General features: G+C 43.8%; 1 protein-coding gene across 5 annotated transcripts in view; it reads right to left on the bottom strand.

The window, feature by feature from the left end:
* The window catches only part of PLA2G5 (phospholipase A2 group V), a 49,731-nt gene that overhangs the window by 8,506 nt on the left and 15,717 nt on the right, over positions 1-25,508 (bottom strand). For 2 of the 5 annotated variants that reach the window (XM_033113290.1, XM_033113288.1), the window contains exon 1: positions 10,915-11,166. The exons of 1 other annotated variant lie outside the window; for it this stretch is intronic. The gene's annotated coding sequence lies outside the window, so the exon portion shown is untranslated. Of the gene's footprint in view, positions 1-336; positions 393-2,121; positions 2,141-10,914; positions 11,167-25,508 lie in introns of those variants that run through there. 2 more of the 5 variants (XM_033113293.1, XM_033113289.1) reach the window with 2 other exon arrangements.

The raw sequence follows: 25,508 nt of genomic DNA, 5'->3' as shown, positions 1-25,508 counted from the left end.
TGGCTGTGGTAATGAGAGGTGGAGAGAATGGAGACAGCCTGGCAGAAGCATGAAAATGTGGGGGCCGGGAGGAGGCCGGGTCACTGGAGGGACAGGTCCTCCAAGTCCACGTGCAGCAGCCCCCTGCGCCCCTGGGAACCCCCTCTCCCTCCCCCCCCATCATGTCTCCCAGCTGGAAAGGATCAACAGCACCAAGCCCCACTGTACAGGAGGCAGGTTGGAGACCTCTCTGCAATCTGTGGGGGAGGCAAAGGGGGGCAGGGGTCTCCTCTCACAGCCTCTGTCTGTGCCCTGCCCCCCCTCGGGTAAGGCAGCCCCCAGAATGGGATTCCTCACCGGTGAGACCTCTCCGTTGTCCTCAGACCTGGGGAAGTGGCAGGGGCTGGGCCTGCCTGCTTTTAAGGGCCTTCCTGCTTGCCTCCCACACCCCTGCCAGCTCCAGGATTCTTGGTAACTGTACAGGAAACCTCACTTTGAGACCCCTGGGGATTTTTTTTACCTCTGTGTTCAGAATCAGCTATTTCCTGAAGCACATCACGTGAAGGCTGGGTGGCTTTCAGGACAATTAACTGAGTGCCGCCCACCACCCAGGGTTCTCCACCAGGGACTGGAGATCTGGAATCCCCCTCCTGGGCAGGACCTCCCTCCCACTCCCCACCACACACACACACCAGGGCTCTGTCACAGCCTCTCTCCAGCCCACGCTCCTGCTCCAATTTCATTCTGTCTCACAAGGCCTCAGCCCAGGGACAGCAGGGCACCCCCTCCAGACTCTGTCCCTGCTCTCTTCCTGTTGTTCCCCACCTGCCAATCCCCTCTCTCTGTCCTGTTCCCAGTCTGGGACAATTTAGGAGCCTGTGAAAGCCCCACTCTGGAGTTGCTGTAAAATGTGCCCAAGCCCCGATGTCTCCTCCTTTTTGCACTGACTTTCTACCGAATTCCTGCATTTCTTCCCTCGCAAGGAGAAACCACAGGGCTTGCAGTTAGAGAGTTGCAAGTTGGAGTCTCCCCACTCTGTAGCTAGCTCTGTGACCCAGGGCAAGTCACCACACTTCTCTGTTCTTGTGATATGAGGATAATGGCTGTCCCCGAGGCTCATGGCGAGGAATACACTTTATACAATTATAATAGGCCAGATGGGGTGGTGTGCGGCTCCCTATAGTCTCTAGATCAGCTCCAAGTCCTGGGTTCAAATCCTGGCTTCTCCGCTATGAGCTATGTCACCTCAGGGCTGATTATAGTTCGCCTGTGTCAGAGAGTTGTTGTTTAGGATTAAATGATTTAATACATTTCTAACAGAAGAGTGGCAAAATAATGCTAACAAATAAAAAAGGGGCCTCCTAGAGTGTTCTCACAAGGACACTTAGTCTCCATTCTCCACTTCTGTTAATCCCCACCGCCCCTCAGACCCCCACATACACACGTATCTGAGAAGACATGGGTGCTCCCACCCTCCTCTCTTCCTCTTAACTTCTTTTCCTCTCCCTCTGTCCCCTCTTGACAGCATCCGAGAACGCTCTTCCTTCAGACCCTCATGAAGCCTTCTCTTCCTAGTACCTAACCACGAGGCACCCCGTGGAACCCTGTGAATTCAATTTAATACAAGAAGTACTGACTAAGTGTCTGCTCCATGCCAGGCACTGCTGGGACCCATTGTGCAAAGGCCCCCACGAGCTTCCCTTCTGGTTGGGGGAAGCCAGTAGAACAGGTATCAAGGAAATAACTATACAACACGTCTGGGGCAATAACTGCTATGACTCACCTTCCTAAACCAAACCAAAGAAACCAATGAAAGGGAAAACATCTTCTGACCTCTCCCCAACTTTCTTTTTCCTCTAAAAGCTTCCACTTGCTCATTGTCCACGCCCTTCTAATCCTTTGCTGCCTGGCTTCTGCTATATCCCTGGGCCGAATCTCCGAGGTCCCCCAAAGCCTGGTGTTGCCGACGCTTAGGCTTTACCCCCTTAATCTTTCGGTCACTCCATCCCACTGACCATTGCCTCCTTCTTGAAACTTTCTCTCCCTCTGGCTTCTGAGAAGTCTCACTGTCATCTGCCCTCCTGCTGCTCACCCCCCCATCTCTTTCAGCCCCCCAGATACAGATGTTTTCAACGGACCTACCTTCAGGAATCTTCTCCCCGTCTCCCCCTTTCATCTCTCCTAGGCCGAGCTTCTCTGAATCCAGAGATTTGTGTCTGATTTCCATGCACGTTCCAGGAGCTATCCTCCTGAGCTCTGTCTAGTACTAGCTCTGACCTCACAATAACACTGATTGAATAACAATGATTGAATATACAAATGAGGAGAAAGCAGATGTCAGGTCAAAGCACCTGAGCTTCAAGTCAGACAGAACTGGATTCAAAACCGGATGTCACCTCTGACTACCTGTGTCACCTGGCTTCTTCAGGTCTCAATTTTATCATCTGTAAATCAGGACAATAACAGAAGCTGCTTCATTTCTTAATTGTGATGACTTAGTGAGATGAGGTAGGCAGGAGGTCCCAGCACCATGCCTGGCACCTACCAGGTACTTGGTGAATCATAATGATTATAAATATTATCGCTATTATATCTTTCCACTACACTGAGAGCTCCATGAGGGTAGGCACTGTGTCTGCTTCATTCCTGTACCCCCAGCACTTGGCACATAGTAGGTGCTCAGTTAGGTTTGCTGAGTGAATGCGTGACCCCTCCAGCTCTAGCTTCATACTCATCCCACTGCCCCAGCCCACACTTCAAATATAATTTGAATTATTATCAGATTTAAATATCAGGCAGGTATTTGAATATCAGGCAGGTATTCTTATATTAAAATGTGAATACCTGCTTGACATTCTAATTCAGAGTCCTGCAGGAACCCCAGAACTAAATTCCCTGTCTCCCCTACATTCCAGCCTCTCCCAGCTCCCCTCTCTCAGGTAATGGATCCAGTTATTCACACATCATCAATTAAAATACCCCAAACACTCCCACCCCCAACAGAATGGAATATGTTTGAGGGCAGGATTCTTCTCTGATTCATTTTTGATCCCAACATCTAGAACAACTTCGGACCCATGGTAGGTCTTCAAGAAATACCTGTGGAATGAATGAAACATCCCATAAACATGCCTGCTCGCTGGCACTTGCTGTGTCTGTCTTGTGTAGGCTCATTCCAGGGCTGAAGCCCCACTGAGGGCAGCTAGAGACACCTGGGCCCTCTCTGGCCCAGAGTCAAGCTGCTGAAACACCTCAGGACTCAACAAATTGTTTGATACACCCCCCCGATCCCCCATCTCCCAGGAGGCTGGCACATAGAATGGGATTGCCTGAGGCTCATTGACAGAAAGTCTGCACTGAGTTTTCCTCCAGGAAGTTTTCTCTGATTCCTCCTTCCACGGGAAGCTTGCCTGTCTCTGGAATGTTACAAAACTTATCACATATACTGTCTACTCTGGCACTTCCAGTTGGAGGGGATCACAAGGCTGATAGCGCAGGAAGGCAGGAGGGAGGACCTCAGGACTCAGTGAGCAGACGCTGTGCCACAGCACAAGGCAAGTTCGACATTTGTGGTCTTTAACCCCCACAAAATTGTGTGAGCATTGTGAGCCCATTCTGTAAGAAAGGAAACCGAGGGGCAGATGTTAGGCCGCTGATCCAAGGCCACACAGCAAGTAAAAGGTGGACCCAGAATCCTAAGCCTGACCTATCGGACACCCAAGTCCACGGCCTTTCCACTACAGAACGAGGTTGACACCCAATGAAAACAAAATAACTGAGTGGGATTTTCACAGGACATCTGACCAAAGTGTCACATGATTTATTTTATACAAAAGGGAGAAGCGAAAGCTGAGTTTCTGTTATTGCTCATAATTCCCAATCACTAATTGGGACTTGCTTGTTGAGTTGAAGTGCATCTTTGGTCACAAACTTTCAGCCCAGGACTACATGCAGCCCTAGGAAATGCCTTGCTTGTCCTACACACATGTCTCAAAAATAAATAAATAAATAAATAAGTAAAGGAATCAGTTGCTAATATGTAAACATTATGAAATGTCAGATAGAAATCCAAATTTTTGGCATCATTTATTTTTTGCTAATTGACCCTCTTCCCCCAGTTTTACGGAGGTATAATTAACACACAGCGCTGTATATGTTTAAGGTGTAAAGACTTAACTTACATGTGTTGTGAGATGATTACCACAATAAGTTTAGTTAACATCCATCATCTCATATAGATACAAAACAAGAAAAATGTCATTTTCCCTGTGATGAGAACCTTTAAGATCTACTCTCTTAGCAATTGCTTTCAAATACAGTACACGACAGCCTAGCTGTAGATCTGGCAGTCCTGGCTCTGGATTCCTACGTGGCAACAACTGGCCAGAACTGAGAGTCGCACCCATAGCCTGGACGTGTGATTAGCTTTGCCTCGGTCTTCACCATTCCTTATTGTCTTACCCCCAACCCGCCTCACTGTGGCTCTCTAGAGAGCCTGGAAGGACTCTCTAGTGACCGGCCACAGAACTCTGTCTGGAGTCCTAGCCTCTCAACACATTCATCAGGAATGGGACAGTGAATGCCTGAGCGCAGACGTCATCGCTTTATGCAAATCTGTGTGCCAAGTGCCGGGCTCAGAGTCTGGTACATGCCAGGATACAGGTCACTGAGCGCTTTCTGGAAGAGGAGGCACCTGTACTGAATCTTTAAGAGGGTTGGGGAAATTGGAGCCTTTGTGCACTGTCGGTGGGAATGTAAAAGGGTACGGTCGCCCTTTGAGGAAAACACTATGGCGGTTCCTCAAAAACTTAAAAGAATGATCAATGACTCAGCAATCCCACATCTGGGTATTTACCCAAAAGAAAAGAAAGAAGTGTCTTAAAGAGATATTTGTACACCCATTTGACAGCAGAGTTATTCACAAGAGCTAAAACATGGAAATAATCCAAGTGCTCATCAACAGGTGAATAGATAAATAAAATATGGTACATATATACAATGGAATATTATTTAGCCTTAAAAAGGAAGGAAATTCTGCAACATACTATACCATGGTTAGAACTTGACGACACTATTCTAAATGAAATAAGCCGGTCACCAGGACAAATACTATATGATTCCACTTACATGAGATGCTTCGAGTCGTCAGAATCATAGAGACACAAAGTAGAATGGTGGTTACCGGGGGTTGAAGGGAAGGGGAAGTGGAAAGTTATTATTTAGTAGGCACAGAGTTTCAGTTTTACAAGATGAAAAGAGTTTTGAAAATGGATGGTGGTGATGGTTGTACAACATTTTAAGTATAGTTAAAACCACTGCACTTAAAATGGTTAAGATGATACATTTTAGGTTATGTGTTTTTCACCACAATTTTTAAAATTATATATATATATATATATATATATATATATATATATATATATATATATATATAAAGAACAAGAACAAAGGAGACTGGAGTTCACAGGACTAGAATGTGAAGAAGGGTATTCCAGGTGGAAGGAGACGTTTATGCGAGACTCGCGGGCAGTCATTGTAATGGCCTGTTCAGGGAACTACAAAGGGATGAGGTAGCTGGAGGTGTTCGTCAGCGGTAGTCTAGTAAATATTTAATAACTGGCTCTCTAGGGGGGAAAAGCCCTGATTTTTAACACACACCAGTTTCTGTAGTGTAAATACTCCCACCATGGGCAATTTCACACCACTAACATTATGGCACTGAGTGCAGAGCAGTTGGGAACAGATGTGCAGAGCACCCCCCGCCACCCCCCGCCACTGAGGCACAATGCATGGTAGTTAAGAGCCCAGGTGCTGGGACCACTACTTATTAGCTGGGTGACCTTGGGCCAGTTTCTTAACTGCTCTGTGCCTCAGTTTACCAACCTGAATAATGGGGTTAACCATTTTACCTGCCCCATCCCTATGTTCTGAGTTGACACATGGCAGGCGTTTAGAATCGTCTTGGCACATATAGTAAGGGCTCAAGAAACATTTGTTTTGTTTTTTGACTAGGAAGGTAGGAAATGCCCTCACTTGACTTCTCAGAAAAGGGAAATTTCTTTATGTGTGTAGCAGGAGTTAGCAATGGTGAGAAGGGCTAGCTGCACAGATGCAACTGAGGAGGTCACAAAGAGGCATGGATGTCAGGCCAAGGAGTTTGGACACGTCTCCTGATTCATTCTGGTGTCCCAGGATGACCTCGACCAATAGCAAGATAATGTGAGCTCAATAAGAAGAGACTGAGTAGCTCCTACCCTAAGATCACCCACACTGAAATGCGCAAGGACGCAGCTCGGCAACCATATGTGTGGTACCCAAGCCTGGAACCCGTCAGATCGTAGAGCGGTGGCCGTCTTGCCAGTGATGGCAGGAGTGAATGCCCAGAATGAGGGCTCCTAGAAGACCTCTTCTGGAGAAATGTGCCCAGTTCTGAGCCCTCGCTCTAAGAGGGTTTCTGGAACATTGAGGGGTGTCGGGGTCATAGCACGCCAATCAGATAGAGAGAATGGGGTCTGACTGGTGTTTGGAAGGGGGTTGGGGGCATCCAGCCTCTGTCTCCAAATTTCTGAAGGGCTGTCGGGGTAAAAGCCATCATAGTTGTTTGTGTGACTCCAGAGCCAGCACCAGGCACAGTCCCTCTATGCAGTCAGATTTTGGCTCGAGAAGAGGAGGTGTTTTCTAGCAACTCAAGTGTCCTGGGGAAAGAGTAAGCTATCTTGGGGTGGTGAGTTTCCTGTCCCCGAAGGCACTTTTTATTGACCGCGTTTTTGCAACAGAAATGTAGTGTGGGAGGTGGGGACTGAGGACATGGGGCTTGACACTGCTTGACTTCTCAAAAAAAGAAGCTTTCTGGAAGCTTAGGGCCACCTGTCAGAAGCACATGAAATCAGCTCTGTCAGCTATGAAGCAGAAGCTCTAGTTGGTAAGAGTGTTTAAAAAATTACACTTTACCAAGATCACAAAAAAGAAACACCGAAAAATCAGGAGCCCTTCGGTTGCTCTGTGGCATGGAGAGAACTGTCAAATATTCTGTGCTCCCTGCCTTCTGGGTCCCCAGCCCCCCAACAGTGATTCATGGGGAGCCATGTTCAGAGATGTTGTAAAGAGCGACATCAGTTGAGCGGGATGGAGACTGGATGAGCTCCAGGCCTGACATTCAGTGACAGTGTGTGCTGTCATCTTCACCTATTCTTGAACAGCCCAAGCTTTTCTGCTGCTGACTTTGGCACTTACTGCTAGCCCTGACTAGAACACAGACACTTAGCGTTAGCATCCGCTCCAGGTCACGTCTTAAATGCCACCTCCTCCAGGAGGCCTTCCCGGACCCTCTACCTGGGGTAGCTCCTCCTCCTGCTGCAGTTAATCTCACATCACTCTGTTTTTTCCCTTCGTAGCACTTACCTGTCATCTTGAACTCGATTTCTTTACCAGTTTATCACTGACGTGGCCCACCCCTTCCACTAGAGGGCAGGAGACTTCTCAGTCTTGTCCATCATATTAGCAGCAGCCAGCACAGAGCCTGTACATGTTTGGTAGTCGATAATCGTTTAGGGAATAAAAGAATGATTGGATGGATGGACCAATCAGTCGAGAGGGGGCAGCAGCCCCGCTGAGTGTCAGTCATTTTATAAGTTGACAGTTTGCTCTGAAGATACACACAGTTAGCCCTGTCTTGGTCTCCATCTATTCGTACCTATGTGACAGCTGTTGTTTAATAACAAGCTCAAGTCCAACTTTCAGCAAGACTTTTGCTAAAAACACAAACCCAAACACCTACTTGATGAAACAAAAAAGGTCCCTGTTTTGTTTTATCTTTGAAAAACCAATTCAGCTCTTCACTCCCAAGAAACATACCCCGACGAGCCTTTTTTTTCTGCCTTTGTTTCTGTTGTTCTCTCCACCTGGAATGTTCTTCGCTCTCTTTTGAACCTGATTAAAGCCTACTTGTTTTTCCACATTGTAATGTCACCTCTTTTTCTGGGAAGAGAGAGAAACCCTACAACAGGCAATTGCTCTGATGGACGAGATCTGAGATGGTGCCCCAGGGACTAGGCTCATGGTGCCAACACAAACAATTCCAGGCCCTTCCACTCGTCTCCAATCCCAGTCCAACCCAGCAAACATTTCCCAAGGAATTTCTGTGGGCAGAGCTCCAGTGCAGCACTAAGGAAACGAATGCAAAGCTAAATCCATCAGCCGCTACACTCAAGAGTCTGTAATCCAGCGTCAGTCTGTGAGGATGGGGGTGTGAAAATAAATAAAGGAAACCTCATGGAAAATGGAGCTGGGAAGCACTGAAGGGGGAAAAACCTCATTCAGGTACCAGTCATTGCAGCCCGCATAACCAACAGGAAGAAGAAAGACAACAATTATTTTGACAAGGGAGGACATAGGAATCTCTCCCATCGGAATCTCACCTTCTGCTTTAAGAAAAGGGAAGAAGACCCCCTCCCTGCCCCAGCAACAACCTGCTGCCCGCAGCTTACCCACAATGAGAAACCGCCACAACCTCCAACTCTTGTTCTTCCCCAGTGAACTTTTGTTCAAAACAACCCTCCTTAATTTCCTCCTAAAATCAAATAAAGACAAACCCCTCTCCTTTGTTCTCCGGACTTGCCTACTATGGTTTTGCTATAGCTTGCTTGTTCTGAATTGCAATTCTCAGCTATTTCCACGCAAACACATTTGGCTGGTAAAATAACTGGCTGTTTTATTTTTAAGGTCAACAGGGGAAACCAGAATGGGCATTTAGAATGCCTGTGACACTGAAAATAATATTTGAACTCCTTCCCTGGACCTAAGAGGAGGTGCCACCTCTTTCTAGACCCTCCCCTGAGACCTGCCAGGCAGAGCTCATGGCTTCCTCCTCTGTTTCCGGGTCCACCTTCCTAAGCTCTATGACAGCACATACCACATGCTGCCAAAGTCGGGGGTACGTGTCTCCCCGACAGGCACATGGCCCCTCATGATCTGGCCCCACTGCCACCCTCTCCAGCCTCACCTTCTGTTCCATCCCGCTCCCCAATGCATTCCTGGAAAACTCCTGAGGCAAGCCCTTTCAGTTTCCCAAACAAATCTCTCTCTCTCTCTCTCTCTCTGTCTCTCTCTCTCTGTGTCTCTCTCTCTGTCTCTCTCTCTGTCTCTGTCTCTCTCTCTCTCTCTCTCTCTCTCTCTCTCTCCCCACCCTTCCCTCCCTCCTTCCTTTTCTCACCCTCTTTCAATCTCACTCTGTCTCCCCTCAGTCCCTTTTCACCTGTTATTCTCTTGACTTTTTTTCTCTTACTCAATTCCAACTCATGTCTCTAGACTTAATATGCTTATATTTGATAACTATTTAGCGAGCACCTACTATGTGCCGGGCTCTGTTCTAGGGAAACAGCAATGAACAAAACAGATGAGAACTCCATCCTCATGGTCCCCACGGACCTTGTGTTCTGGTGGGAAGAGACAAAAATAGGCAAGTAAATAAATAAAATACACAGCTTGGCAGGTGGTAATAAATGCTATGGAGAAAAATCAAGCAGGGAGATGATGGGAGAGAGAGAGAGAGAGAGAGAGAGAGAGAGAGAGAGAGAGAGAGAGAGAGAGTGTGTGTGTGGTGATAGTGGGAGTTGTCAGTGTCAACTGAGTGACCAGGAAAGCTCTCACTGTGGAGGTGACATTTGAGCAAAGCTTTGAAGGAGGTGAGGGAGCAGGGTATGGGACTATCCTGAGGAAGAATGTTCCAGGCTGATGGAAGACGGAAGCTCAAGTACAGAGACCTAAAGCATGTGCATTGGAGAAACATCAAGGAAACTAGATCTAGCTTTGCCAAAACGCCCTCTGAACCCATCACCCACCCCAAACAGGAGGGCTTCCCCTGCTCTGTGATCTCCCTCATTGTGACATCAATCCTATTATATTGCAATGTCCCCCCCACACCAAACTGTGAGCGACTTGGGGGCAGGGACAGTGTCTTTTATTTTGACGCCTCCAGTGCTCAGTACGGGGCTTAATATATATTTACTGACTGCCTAACAGAGTCAGTGAACGAGCAAACTAGGCTACGAATCCTTGAGGATGACTCCTTCATCTCTACCCCTGGCAGCACCTGGTACACTGTATGGCACAGACCGCGTCTTAGAAAAAACAACGTTTGCTGAATGACTAATGGAAATAGTGCGTGCTTGTTGAGCACAGATACCATGCTAAGTTCTTTATGCGCTTATCCCATTGTATCCTGAGGTCGGCACTGCTTTCATACACAGTTTGCAGATTAGGACACCAAGGCTCAAAGGAGAAGAAATGGCTCACCCATGTCACATAGCTGTCAAGTGACAAAGCTCAGTTTGACTCCTGAGGCCACATATACTTAGCCCAAAGCCTTTCTGCCTTCCAGACAGAGGAATCTGGGAGGAAATGGAGAGGAGGGCTAGAGAAACAGAGGAAGGGAGGAGAAAGGTCTCCCTGTAAGGGCTGGGAATGGCGTTTTCCACATCTGTGTGTTTCTTTCTATGTGTAACAAAGTGTGTGCACCCAGTGGATACTCAGAAAAGCTTATGGAATGTTAAATAGATATTGACTACTCCTAGTCCCAAAGACACGTATTTTCATGTGGTTTGAGATAAAAAGCAATTCCAGCAAGGCCTCAGATGAACATAAACACGAGTCCTAACTCTAACCCTATTCGTAAACCTGCCCAGCTTCGCCCCTAATTTTGTAGGTGATCTTCTGGGTGGCCTCCACCTTTCCTTCAGGTATGGCTTTGCCTCCTTAAGAACAACGCAGCTCACAAGGTTTGACACCTGATGGATAAAGGATCCCAGCAGCCCGAGGGATTTCCTCTAACAGGGTCTGCACCTTGCCCACCCCTCCCAGACCACACCTTCTCCACTCTCTCTTGCTCCAGTTGGCTTGTCCTCCCAGGTTTATGCAGCCCCCATGCCTGTAACTGACCTCTTTGGCCTGGCATCAGCTCCTGCTCCCGTGAGCAGCCTCCTTGGGCAGAGCGTGGAGCCCCTGGCTCTGCTGGCTCCCCGCCTCCAGCCCCAACATGGGGGTCCACGACTGCAGATCCCAACAGACTCTTGGGTTCCAGAATCTTAAAGCCGTGAATGGGAGCGAGATGTGAAGACAGGCCTGGTGGTGGTGAGAAGAAACGTCTGCCTGGACCCAGCTGGGCATTCCTTTGCTTAGTCTCCAGCTGCCTTCACAAATTCAGGAAGTCAAGCAAAATCCCAGAGACTGGGACTGGCTCTCCTGCCAAAGGGATCTGGGCGGTCCCCCAGAAAATTCCAGTGGGGGTGGATTTGAGTCCTGAAGTATCCAGGTCATAGCCTTATCTGGCCTCACGAGGCTTTTGCTAATCCCCACAGCCTGGAGCGATCACCCCCACCATGGCCCTGAGCTCAGAACTTTCTTAAGGATCTGACAGCCTGCTAAACAACTTGACTTTCTGAGTCCCTGGGGTCCTCAGTCTTGGCTGAAGCAAAGCATAAACATAGACCCTGGGGGGGGGGGATGCCTAAGGAAAGAGGAGTGGGGGGGAAGGCGGGCAGAGTGGGAGTTATTGGAGCCATTGAGGAAACAAATGTACTCCTGGAAGTGAGCTCTGAGAGTGGGGACCAGTGGCCAGAAATTTGGTGGTATCATTCATGCAAAAATAATTTCCTGAGTATCTACTGTGTGCCAGCCGCCAGGGACAGAGATGAAAAAGGAGAGGGGGTACAGTGCTCCTTGCTTGGAATTTGATGGTGTAGACAGCACATGAATGAGTATACCACCAAAACCATTGCAGAAGTGCAGGGGTGGAGGAGCCCAGAGCAGGAGAGTGGAGCGGGACCCCTGCCAGCCACGGCAGGCTGGGGAATAAACGGTATCAGCAGTGGCAGCGATAATAGTGGTGCTGGTGACATGTATGGGTGCTTCCTGTGTACCAGGCCCTCTGCGAAGCACAGCACATGATTCATCCCATTTAATACAGACATTAACTCTACAGGGAAAAGTGCCCTTCAGACAGGAGTTGGGCAAGGTCACAGAGTTCACCAGAGACTCCCATGAGCTTCGAAGGACTCTTTTTCTTCAGATGGACAACCCCGAGTTTGACTGGTCTAGTCCTTAACACAATACAGATAACAGATCTTTTCTTTTTTCCCCCTCATGACCAGAGAGAAGAAAAAAATCATTAAAAAATAATCCAGAAATGTATAAAGGTGAAACTTCCCCATATCCAGCCAAGATAACCACCGTTAAGAATAGTTTGTTTTAATTTTCTTTTTGTTTTTGTTTATACTGGCTTTTGCTTTGGTTTCAGTTTTTTATTTTTTAAAGAATTAAAGCCTTATGGAGTAAGATGAAATTCCTCCTTATGCCCTCTCCCGCCCTATTTCCATCCTTTCTTCCGTGTTCTTACTTCCTCTGCCCACAGGTAACCATATCAAGAAATTGGTGTGTATCCAGTCCAGGGTTTATACTTCTGCTACATATCTGTAACCATAAACAATATGTAACATTATTACTTGTTTTTTTATTTCTACACTAATGGAATGATAGTGTTATCCCCCAACTGGCTATTTAGTCTATGCATATTGATACGTGTAGATCTGACTTATTCTCAGCTATGTAGTGAAGAGGGCAGTCTTGAATAGTCGAGCATTTCACATTCCCCACCCCAAATTCTATTTTGAAAAATTAAAAATCTACAGAAAAGCTGCAAGAGTCCTACAATTAACACTCATAAACCCTTCAGTTCACCAAGTGTTAGCATTTTGCTACAATTGCTTCACTTCGCTCTCTCACACACACATTAGAGAATAAGTTGCAGACAGACCATCTTACATAAGTCGGCATCCGTTATCCAAGGACAAGACATTATCTTACGTAAAACCCAACACAATCATGACTCTCAAGAAATTCAACGTTGATGCAATAATACTATTGTCTAGCATCTATTAAAAATGCCTAATATCTGGGGCAGCCGAATGGCTCAGTTGGTTAGAGCGCGAGCTCTGAACACCAGGGTTGCCGGTTTGATTCTCACATGGGCCAGTGAGCTGTACCCTCCACAACTAGATTGAAGACAATGAGCTGCAGCTAAGCTGCTGGAGGGGCAGACGGATGGCTCCGTTGGTTAGAGCTCGAGCTCTGAACAAGGTTGTCGGTTCAATTCCCACATGGGATGGTGGGCTGCGCCCCCTGCAACTAAGATTGGAAAAGGTGACTGGACTTGGAGTTGAGCTGCGCCCTCCACAACCAGATTGAAGGACAATGACTTGGAGCTGATGGGCCCTGGAAAAACACACTGTTCCCCAATATAAAATGTAAAAAAAAAAAAATGACTAAATTCGTTTTTTTAAAAATGTCTAATATCCAATTTCCCCTTATTGTCCCAATAATATCCTTTATATCCAATTTGGTTGCTTTTTTTCCAATCCAGAATTCAAACATGAATCAGGCATTGCATTTACTTGCAATCTGTGGACCATTTGGATTTCCTGTTTAATGAATAGTCTGTACACATGAGGTCTGAGAATTTAGTTTGTGAACTTGTTGCAATGATGTTGCTAACCTTTTTTGATATCAGAGGGATGATTCATTATGAATTTGTACCAACAAGACAGACAGTGAACCAAGTTTACTATTTGGAAGTGCTGAAAAGGCTGCGTGAAAAAGTTAGAAGACCTGAACTTTCCACCAACAATTCATGGCTCTTGCATCACGACAATGCACCAGCTCACACGTCACTGTATGTGAGGAAGTTTTTAGCCAGTCAACAAATAACTGTATTGGAACACCTTCCCTATTCACCTGATCTGGCCCCATATGACTTCTTTCTTTACCAGAAAATAAAGGAAATATTGAAAGGAAGACATTTTGATGACATTCAGGACATCAAGGGTAATACGACGACAGCTTTGATGGCCATTCCAGAAAAAGAGTTCCAAAATTGCTTTGAAGGGTGGATTAAGTACTGGTGTTGGTGCATAGGTTCCTAAGGGGAGTACTTCGAAGGTGACCATAGTGCTATTCAGCAATGAGGTGTGCAGCACTTTTTCTATGATGAGTTCGCGAACTTAATTGTCTGACCTTCAGATCTGTGCTCACTCTGACTCTATTTGTCCCCAGCTCCATTCCTATCATTTCCCTGCTTAGCTCTATTTGGGAGCAGGGGGGAGGTGAGGGCTGTGCAGTCATCCCTATATGAGCTGCTTCCGGGAAGCAGGAGACTGACAATCTTTTACTATATATGTTGCAAATACATTCTCCAAGCATGCTAATTGTCTTTTACCTTTATGGCCTCTATTGCTTTCAAACACTTTTAACTTTTACGTAATCTGCTTTCGTGTCTGTTGGAAAAGTCCCCATGATTGAGGTCAAACAATTAGTTTTCTGTATTTTCTTCTATTGGTTCTAGAATTTTAGTTTTTGCATTCAGAATTTAATCCTTGAATCCATTTGGAGTTCGCTTTTGTGTATTATACGAAGCAGGAATGTAATTTTGTGTATCCATCGGGATGGTCAATTATTTCAAGACCTTTTGTTGAAAGGTCCAACCTTCCCCTTTAATGTTAATGCTGCTTCTATCTTGTAAATGTCATGTAAGTTTCTACCTATGCTTAGGTCTGTTTCTGGGCTTTCTGTACTTGACTTTGACCTACTTGTCTACACCTGCGCTAATATTACTCTGCCTAATTACCTTGACTTTTTAAGTCTTCACATATACTAAAGAAAGTCTCTCTTCTTCCTTCTTTAGAAGTGCTTGGTTATTCTTAAACCTTTGTTCCTCCACATGCATTATAGAATCAGTTTTTCACATTCTGTGTCAACTCCCATTGGGATTTTTATCGGAATTCAATTGCATTTTGTAGATTACTTGCTGATACTGCCATCTCTGAACATAACATGTGTCGCGTCCAGCGCCACACGGGCAGTGAGGGAACGAGAAGGGGTGACACTGGGTTAAGTTTTTAAGAAAGAAAGAAACAGACTTAACGCAGGTAAATCTCAGAAGGCCAGGGGGTCCCACAGCCTGACAAGAGCCTGGAGCCTAGAATCGAGCTGACTGGTGGCTTTTATTGATTATCATACAAGGAAGTAGCATTGTCTTTTCCACGGTCTGTGAATCTCAAACACCACACCAGAAAAATCATTCAAACCAATCACCCTCGCCTGTAAACAGCTAAAACAGAAAGTCCCGTGATGTCTTAACAGTGGTGGTATGTGCCTCCTTAGGGACAGGTCTCTTCTGCTGAAACTTAATTGTAGGGTTAGAAGGGAGAGCTGATGTTCTCGCTCTCATGACTTCTCTCACAATCAGGTGAGAGTGGAAAGCCAGAGTCAGCAGTGGCTTTTCCCAGGCAGGGGGGAAGGGGAGGCAAGGCCCCTTCCTGGATCTTCTAAGGCAGCTCATTGGGGGTCCCCACTCGGTTCTGCCTGGCTTGAGTTGTTCCCCCCTTGGGGAATCTTATTCGTCATTGGCTGCAAACCATCTTTTGGGGACCAGACAGAGAGACATGAGGTGTAAAACATCAAGATAAAACAAAGTCCCAGAAAGGCACAGTCTCACAGACCCTTCTTTCCTCAAAGAAAGACACGGGGGGACAGTCGGTTAGGCTGCTGTGTGACAACAAACATGGTCTTGCTACCTATGTATTTAGTTTTTCTAATAGGTTCTTCAATGATGTTTTATGATTTTTCTTCATCAAGGTTTTCACATATATTAGATATTTTTCTAGAAAGTCTATTTTTTTGTTCTGATTGTGAATGGCATCTTTCATCCCCATTACATTTTCTAATTGATTGATTATTGGTGGGATGTAGGAATGACTCTGGTTTTTATATAATGTTCTCGTATTTACAATTCTCTTAGTTTATAATGTTATTATCTCTTGGATTGTCTACGAAGAAAATCATGGTGTCTGCAAATGGCAATTTTGTCTTTTTTCCCTAAATTTTATACCTATTCATTTTTGTTGTCTTATTCCATTGGCTAAGACTAACAGTAAAATATTGAATTCCAGGAGGGATAGCAGATACTTGTGTCTTACTCTTGACTTTAACGGATTCATTATTTCCACATATATATGTTGAGTGCCTATTATATGACAGGTACTTTACTAAGCATGCAGTGAAGCAAAATAGGATTATTATCATATCAAATTGTATTTAATTACTTAAATTAAATTCTGAAAAATTCACAAAATATAATTATTACTTACACTTTTAAAGATTTTAGATATTTTCAAAACATCAGTTTTCTGAAGTTATAAAAGCTCCTCTTCTCCTTTATTAAATTAGTTTAATTAAATTATTTGCAATTATTAATTTTACATATAAACTTGCTTTTTATTTCTCAAACAAATAATAGTTTGTGATGAAATTGCATCACTAATCAGAAGTTTGTCTAATCATTAATATCAAAGTCATTTATAAATAAATAACATAGTAGTAATTGAGGGAAAAAAATCCATTTATATTATTTAGGAATTCCTACCCAGATAACAAATGACCATATCCATATTTTCTATATTAGTAGGGAAATGTGAAAAATAAGAGCAAAAAAATCAAAAGAAAAATAAAGTACCAACATTTTACATATGTACCCAAAATGAAAAACTGATCTTATACATAACAAATAAAATTGTTAGTGAAGTAAGAGACCAACTGGCATGAGTCAATAGCAAGTTAGCAGAAGGCAGAGGTGTGGTGTGCTGGTAAACGTTTCACAACTAACTTTTACGAGGGGGGAAGAAAGATCTTTGATCTGTAGAGTTTTTGCAATTTCCAAAGTGCAAATACTCCCGTTATGGCTACTAACATGACACTGCTGAAGGTGGAAATGGGGAAAACATTGTTAAGTTGGACTTCATTAAAATTTAAAACTACTGCTCAGTGAAGGACACACGCCACGGACAAGTAGCAAATGTTTACAAAACACCTATCTGGCAAGAGGCTTGTATCCAAAATATGCAAGGAACTAAAATTCAACAATAAGAAAACAAACAACCCTATTTTTTAAAAAAGGCAAAAGATCTGAGCAGACATCTCACCAAAGAAGATACAAAAATGGTAGACATAAAGTTGAAAAGATGCTCCACATCACATGTCATCAGGGAATTTAAAACACCCGTGACACACCTATCAGGACGGCTAAAATCCAAAAAACTGACGACACCAAATGCTGACAAAGACATGGAGCAACAGGAACTCTGATCCATTGCTGGTGGGAATACAAAATGGTGCCGCCACTTTGGAAGATGGTCTGGCAGGTTCTTACAAAACTAAATATAGTCTTACCATCCCATCCAGCAATTGCACTCCTAGGAGTTTACTCAACTGAGTTGAAAAGTTACATGGACACAAAAACCTGCATGTGAATGATTATAACAGCTTTACTCATAATCACCAAACACTAGAAGCAACCAATATGTCCTTCAATAGGTAAATGGATAAACAAACTGTGGTATACCCTCACAGTGAGATATTATTCAGTGACAAAAAGACCTGGAGGAAACTTAAAGGCATATAACTAAGTGAAAGAAACCAATTTGAAAAGTCAGCAGACTACACGATTCCGATGGTATGACATGCTGGAAGAGGCAAAACTATGGAGACAGTAAAAAGACCAGTGGTTGCCAGAAGTTTGGGATGGGAAGAGCAGATGAGTAGATGAAGAACAGGAGACTTTAAGGGCCGTGAAACTGTTCTGTAAGACACAGTGACATTATGCATTTGTCAAAACCCATGCACAAAGTGTCCATCTTAATATAAACTTCAGTTAATTATAATGTATCAATATTAATTCATATATTGTAACAAGTGTTCCACACTAATGAAAGATATTAATGGGGGGGAAATTGTGGGTGTGTCCTGATGGGGACGTGTACGGGAATTCCGTACTATTCTTCTGAAATCTAATACTGTTCCTAAAAAGCAAAGTCTATTAATTTAAAAAGAACCATTGTGCCGATAAATGCTTTTATTGATTCCATACATTCTTGATTTCCATGGTAACTCTTTGTTTAGAGCCTATTTTCTGTTCGATTGGCTTTCATGCTCTAGAGCTGTGCCTCTCAAATCTTAACTGTGACTACAAATCACCCTGGGATCTTGTTAAGATGAAGATTTTAACCCACACATCTGGGGTGACTCCTGAGATTTTTGCGTTTCTAACAAGTTCCCTGGTGATCCTAATGCGCTGGCATGTGGTCCATACTCAGAAGAGCAGAACGTGCAAACGAACAAGTCTTCGTTGCCACCCTCTGTGACCTGTTTTCTAAGAAAGGGGGATAGAAATATCTAATTTCATGACAATGCTAATCAATGTTTTTGGGGGGTTGTTTTTTTATTTTTCAATCTGTGTTTTTTTTGTTTGTTTGTTTTTTTAGATATAATTTATTTTTTTAATTTATTGGGGTGATAATTGTTAGTAAAATTACATAGATTTCAGGTGTACAATTCTGTATCACATCATCTATAAATTACATTGTGTGTTCACCACCCAGAGTCAGTTCTCCTTCCATCACCATATTCAATCCGTGTTTTTTTAACCCATGTTTTCACTGCGCTTTCTTTCTGAATCACTTTCATTTTCTGCTTCCAAAGGCATCGGAACTCCTTGCTGCAACTAAATAAGTCCGCTGAGATAGGAAGTTCATGTGTATCAATGAAACTCAACAAAAGGTCGGTAACACTTTATGGAAGCCAAAGCATAACCAAATATTTGTACTTGTACAAGTCAAGTGCATATGGTGTTCTGGAGGCTGTGAGTTCACTGCTGGGGCTGTCCAGACAATGGCTTCTTTGGAGTTAGTAGGATGTGCTGCTGACTTTAAAGAGAGTGGAAGCCAGGTGGCAAACACAGTGAGAGGCAGGTTGTGGACGGAACAAACTGCATGTTCCCAGATAGCCATGGCACGGTGCAAGGACTCGGAGGGGATGGGCGTCCCAGTTCTGCCATAAGCTCTGTTAGCCTCAGCTTTCCCACCTGTACATTAAATGATGGAGTTCCATCCTCATGAAGGACCCTTCACACTCTACATTCTTTACTTTTATTCTGAAAGGCATGTGCATTCCAAATCAGGGCCCTGCTCTTCCTTTTCCAGGGTGGGGCTTTCAAGTTTCCAACTGCATCAGCCACCCCCCATGTTCATTCCTCCGTTGGTCTATTAAGTAGGGTTCAGATGAGGCTCCCTCCTTCTGCAGCCTAACTTCATATCTCAAAGCCAAGGAGGAATGCAGTTCCAGGCCCGTGGCCTCTCCAAGGCAGGCTGGAAAACCCAGGACTCTCAGCACAGGTAGAGTATCTTCTTCCCCACACCTCTGACCACAGATGGACTTGGGGACATTTGGCTGGAGAAGTTTCTGGCTCAATCCTGGAGCCACAGATGATTTTGCTGCAGTTGAATAGATTCAGAAAGTCAACTAAGGAAATAACAGAATGGACAGCCATACTAACCAGGGCACGTTTTTGCTGTGAGGAAATGAAACTCTTGATTTAAACCAAACACAAACACATGAGTGGACTTTTCCCAGAATCTTCGCTGGACCTTCTCGGCTGCAGGTTCTGAGGCTCCAGAAACTTTGGACCACAGTTCTCTCCAGTTATGAGCCAATCATGACCCAGACAAGCAGCTTACATATCAGTCATCTCAGAGCCTCCCAAAGGTGGGGCCTAGAATTAATCTTGTTGCCCTACTACCTGGTGTCTGGGATGGGCCCCCTGTACCTACATATTTACCATTCATTCATTCATTCATTCAGCACCTACGGAGCCCTTCCCTTCCACAGGCCCTGTGCTATATGCGAAGGGACAGAGAAGCACAGTTGCTAACTATCTCACCTTGTCAGCCCAGAGCAAGTCCCCTCTGAATTTTCAGTTCAGGAGAGGAGAGGGGACTCGACTTGATCCCTCTAATGCTAACAGAGCTTTTTCTCTGCAGAGGACCACCCTGGTCACCTCCTGGGTCCTGGCACTCTCCATGTGGTTTGAACTGAAGGGACAATTTTCTTACACCTTCTTGGAGCGTGACATACGAGATATAAGAGTATGAGATGCAGAGAGTTTCCTGTCTGATGAAAAGACCATTGCATATTCTTGAAGGGTTCTCAGTCTGCAGGGAGAGGCAAAGCTTCATGCTTGGAAAGCCTCCTGACTTGGAAGAGCTCCTTGTTTGGGGGACAGATTGGGTACACAAATACTAATATCCAAAGACACGCAACACCTTATTAAAAATAAAAAAAGAGGGGGCTGGCTTATTCCCAAGGGAAGGAAGGGAGGTGGCTTATCCGTAAGAGAGGTCCTTTGATGTAAGACATGTAGTAAGAGGGATTCTCTGGGGCCCTACTTATTTCAAGCATGAAGGAGAAGCCCACATTCATAGCTGTGCTGGGAAATTTATGACATGAGGGCAACAGTCAGGCCAGGGTGGAGCAAACGGGAGAAGGCCATTCTGGGTGCCAATTTTTTAAAGTGGAAAACAGAATGAAGTACGTTCTGTTCTGAAAGGTGGATTTATTTGTGTCCCTGGATCAAATCCCAGAGAGAGGTCTGAGCAATGGAAAGATGTAGCGAACCGCAAGGGAGGTCCAGAATCTCTCTCTCCGCCCGCCCCCCTCATTCTGAATTGATTGACAATGAGGGCTGATCAATAATATTTCATCTTTTACAACATGGCTTCACAGTGCCATAGGTTGGGACCAGAAGACCAGAAGGCTGCAGCAATCTGGCCCCTTCTGACCTCTTCACCTCCGTTTCACTCTCTGTGCTCTGTCCAGCTGGCCTTTTCTCACTTCTTCAAATAGCACACTTCCTCCTGTACACAACCATAATTCTTACAGCTTCCTCTGCCTAGAATGCCCCCAACAAACTTCCCCTAGGTCACCTCAAGGTTGGAAGTCTAGCTTATTTAGAAGAAACACATTTACAGAAGGGCAATGTATCCTACAGAATCATTGGGAGTGCTGGAAAAGCAGGCTGCATTTCCAAACACAACTCCCAGAGTCACATCACCAAATTGGTCTGCCAAGGGAGCTGCTATGTCTGCCTCAGCAAGAAGCGCTCATCAAACCACGGAGATCTTATCACAGCTTCCATCACCAGACTCATGCTTCCACTATGACACTATGCCAGCAAATGGATGCCTTATTTCTTGTCCCTTGTCCTATTCATTCAGTGAACTCACGCAAGAACTCACACAAGAAAAAAATAGATAATATGAATAGGCCAATATTTATTAAAGAAATTGAATCAATAATTAATAACTTTCCAAAATGGAAACCACCAGGCCCAGGTGGTTTCACTGGTGAATTCTACCAAATACTTAAGGAAAAAATTATACCAATCTTTACAATCACTTCCAGAAGATAAAAACGGAGGGAATACTTTTTATAAGGCCAGCATTATTCTGATATTAATACAAGACAAAGATGTTACAAGAAAGGAAAACTACAGACCAACATCTTTCATGAATATAGGTGCAAAAATCCTCAAGAATATTAGCAAATCATATCCAATAATGTATAAAAAGAACTATACTCACAACCAAGTGGTTATTTGATTCAACATTTGAAAATCAATTAATATATTTCATCCCATCAACACGTTAAAGAAGAAAAACCATATGATCATATCAATAGATACAGAAAAAGCATATGACGAAATTCAACACTCATTCATGATAAAAACTCTCAGCAAACTAACATTAGAAGGGAATTTCCTCAACTTGATAAAGAGCATCTACAAAAAAACCTGCAGCTAAAATCATACTTAATGGTGAGAAACTAGATGCTTTCCTGCTATTATCAGGAACGACACAAAGATGTCCCCTATCAACACTCTTATTTAACATCATACCAGAAGTCCTAGCTAATGCAATAAGACAAGAAAATGAAGTACAAGTATACTGATTGTGAAGAAAGAAATAAAACTGCCTTTTTTTTTTTATCACAGATGACATGATTGTCTATGTAGAAAATCAACAAATCAACACAACAACAACAACAAAAACCTGGAACTGATCAGCAATTATAACAATATTGCAGAATACAAGGTTAATATACAAAAACCAATTGCTTTCCTATATATTAGCAATGAACAATTGGAACTTGAAATTTAAAACAATATCATTTACATTAGCACCCAAAAATGAAATACTTAAATATAACTCTTACAAAATATGCACAAGATTTATATAAGGAACACAACAACACTGATGAAAGAAATAGAAGAATTAAATTAATGGAGCGATATTCCATGTTCATGGATTAAAAGACTCAATATTATCAAGATGTCAGTTCTTCTCACCATGATCTATAGATTCAATGCAACTCAACCAAAATCACAACAAGTTATTTTGTGCATACTGACAAACTGATTCTAAGGTTTATGTGGAGAGGCAAAAGGTCCAGAATAACCAACACAATATTGAAAGAGAACAAAGTTGGAGGACTGACACCATCTGATTTCAAGGCTTACTATAAAGCAACAGCAATTAAGATGGTTTAGTATTGCCAAAAGAATAAACAAATAGATCAATGGAACAGAATCAAGAGCTCAGAAATAGACCCACACAAATGTAATCAACTCATCTTTGACAAAGGAGAAAACCAACTCAGTGGCAAGAGCATAGTTTTTTTCAACAAATGGTGCTGGAACAACTGGCTATCCACATGCAAAAAAAAAGTGAATCTAGACAGAGATCTTGCGTGTTTCACAAAAATTAACTCAAGACAGATCATAGACCTACATGCAAAACATAAAAACTATATAACTCCTAAAAGATAACATAGAAAAAATTCTGGATGACCTTGGGTTTGATGATGACTTTTTAGGTACATTGGACTTCATTAAAATCAAAAACTTCTGGGGCCGCCTGGTGGCTGTGCTCCTAACTCCAAGGGCTGCCGGTTCAATTCCTTGAGTCCCGCAAGGGATGGTGGGCAGTGCCCCCTGCAACTAAGATTGAACACGGTACCTTGAGCTGAGCTGGCGCTGAGGTCCCGGATGGCTCAGTTGGTTGGAGTGCATCCTCTCAACCACAAGGTTGCCAGTTCGACTCCCACAAGGGATGGTGGGCTGCACCCCGTCCAACTAAGAACAGCAACTCGACCTGGAGCTGAGCTGCGCCCTCCACAACTAAGATTGAAAGGATAACAACTTGACTTGGAAAAGTCCTGGAAGTACACATTGTTCCCCAATAAAGTTCTGTTCCCCTTCTCCAATAAAATCTTTAAAAAAAAAATACAATAACCAGAAAAGATAAATAAATAAAAATAATAAAAAAATAAAAAACTTCTGCACTGCAAAAGGTACAGTCTAGAGAATGGGAAGACAGGACACAGACTGGGAGAAAAATTAATAAATAGTTTTTCACAGAGGCATGTGATTGGAATTTTTTGACTTACAGTTAAACACATAAGTAAATATTTGTCGTGAATAAGGAAACTCCTGTTAGAGAAAGGAGTTCAAAACAAGGAAAGGGGGGGGGGGGAATTAGAATGAATCCCGTGGTGTTGGATTGGACTTGGAGGCGTCAGTGTGAACTCATCGTGTAAGTGCATGAGAGCACGAGGGTGTGTGAGTGTGTGTGTGTTTCCTAACTCTGACGGCTGAGAAGGCCCACAAGCAGTGACATCCCTGTGGCCGTGAACACCCAGATCTTTGTGGGTTTTTTTTGTTTTAAAACATTTTTTTTTTATTCGGGAATATTGGGGAACGGTGTGTTTCTCCAGGGCCCATCAGCTTCAAGTCATTGTCCTTCAATCTAGTTGTGGAGGGTGCAGCTCAGCTCCAAGTCCAGTCGCCATCTTCGATCTTTAGTTGCAGGGGGCGCAGCCCACCATCCCATGCGGGAATTGAACCGGCAACCTTGGTGTTTAGCGCTTGTGCTCTAAGCAACTGAGCCATCCGGCTGCCCCTCTGGCAGCTCAGAGGCAGCTCGTTGTCTTCAATCTAATTGTGGAGGGCGCAGCTCACTGGCCCATATGGGGATCGAACCGGCAACCCTGCTGTTCAGAGCTCGCGCTCCAACCAACTGAGCCATCTGGCCGCCCCCAGATCTTTGTTTCTAAAGATGAAGAAGAAGGAGAAGGAGAAGGAGAAAGAGGAGGATGAGGAGAAGAAGGAGAAGAGAGAGAGAGAAAGGAAGAAAAAAAAACAGGTCTTCTAGGAGAAATGGCTGATTTCAGGGCTTGGAACTGAAAAATACAATATAAGCTTGGAACATCTTGTGATGCCAGAAAATAAGGAAGTGCTAAGGAAAATAATAAGAATAATAAGAAGAATAAGGGCATGCCAATAGTACATAGGTGTGAACTTGAAGGTGTTCTCTATGGCCAAGATGTGACAATTTGAAGGAAAAAAAATGGTGGTGTTGACTTATAGCCCATAGATGAAAATAAATGAGTACATACTGATATAAATAAATAATAAAATGAGTAAATAAATACATACAAGGAAAAGTTCTTACCTATAGGAGAATTTAAATTCTTAATGTGGAGGGAATGAGGGAAATAAAAAAACACCAGTAATACTCGTTGCGGACAAGAACCATGGATTCGTGCTAAAAATTAGTGAGTAGAAGTATGAGGAGAAATGTGATACTTGAATGGTCTCAAAGGACCTCCCCCCAAGATCCTTACTGATCACAAAAGGAACGATTGTAATTTTCCGGTGGAGAAACCTGCTGGCGGACACCACCTTCATTAACTGGTCAAGGTGAACATCAATAGTAATATAGAGACCCATTAATATCGTGGACTATTGATAAGTTTCCCTGAGCAGGGCACAGTATCACTGCTGTGATAGTCTTGCCAAAAATGCGTAACCTCAGTCTGATTATGAGAAAACATCAGACAAACCCAACAGACGGACATCCTACAAAACCCTGAACAACGCTCTTCAAAATTCTCAAGGTCACAAAAGGCAAAGAAAGACTAAAGAGCTAACACAGATTAGAGGATTCTAAGGAGACCTGAAAACTACCTGCGATGTGGAACCCTGGATTGGATCCTGGACCGGAAGAAGAGACATTAGGAGGAAAACTGGGGATGTTTGTAGATGAGTTAATAATCTTTATTTACTGGTTTCCATAGTTGTACCATGACTACGTGTAGGATGTTAATATTCAGAGAAATTGGAACTTTCCAGGGCATACAGGAACTCTACTATTGCAACTTTTTTTTGTAAGTGTAAATGCATTTCAAAATAAGACATTTTTCTCCAAAACAGAAGAGTAATGAATAAGTAAGTTTTCCTCCTACACAAAAAATCTTAGGAAACAGAAAGTAGTAGAAAAAATTTCAACCATAATTCTGACATTGAAAACAACCACTGCCAATAGGCGACTCTTTTAATCATTAATAACTTACAAAAACGTTTCTGAATACTGACTGTGCTCAAAGCACCTTCCGTTTGAGCACGTCCGTTCTTTGTAAAGTTGCAACCCACGTGCCACCCACTGGCACACCTGCGACCCCTTTTCCATCTCTATCGCATCTTCCCCCAGTGCATCAGCACCACGTAACATACCATATAATTTACACAGCGTGTC

Source organism: Rhinolophus ferrumequinum, chromosome 9 (genome assembly GCF_004115265.2).
Source record: "Rhinolophus ferrumequinum isolate MPI-CBG mRhiFer1 chromosome 9, mRhiFer1_v1.p, whole genome shotgun sequence".
Taxonomy (NCBI): Eukaryota; Metazoa; Chordata; class Mammalia; order Chiroptera; family Rhinolophidae; genus Rhinolophus; species Rhinolophus ferrumequinum.
Note: the sequence above shows the minus strand (reverse complement) of the source record. Positions and strands in the feature narration are given on the sequence as shown.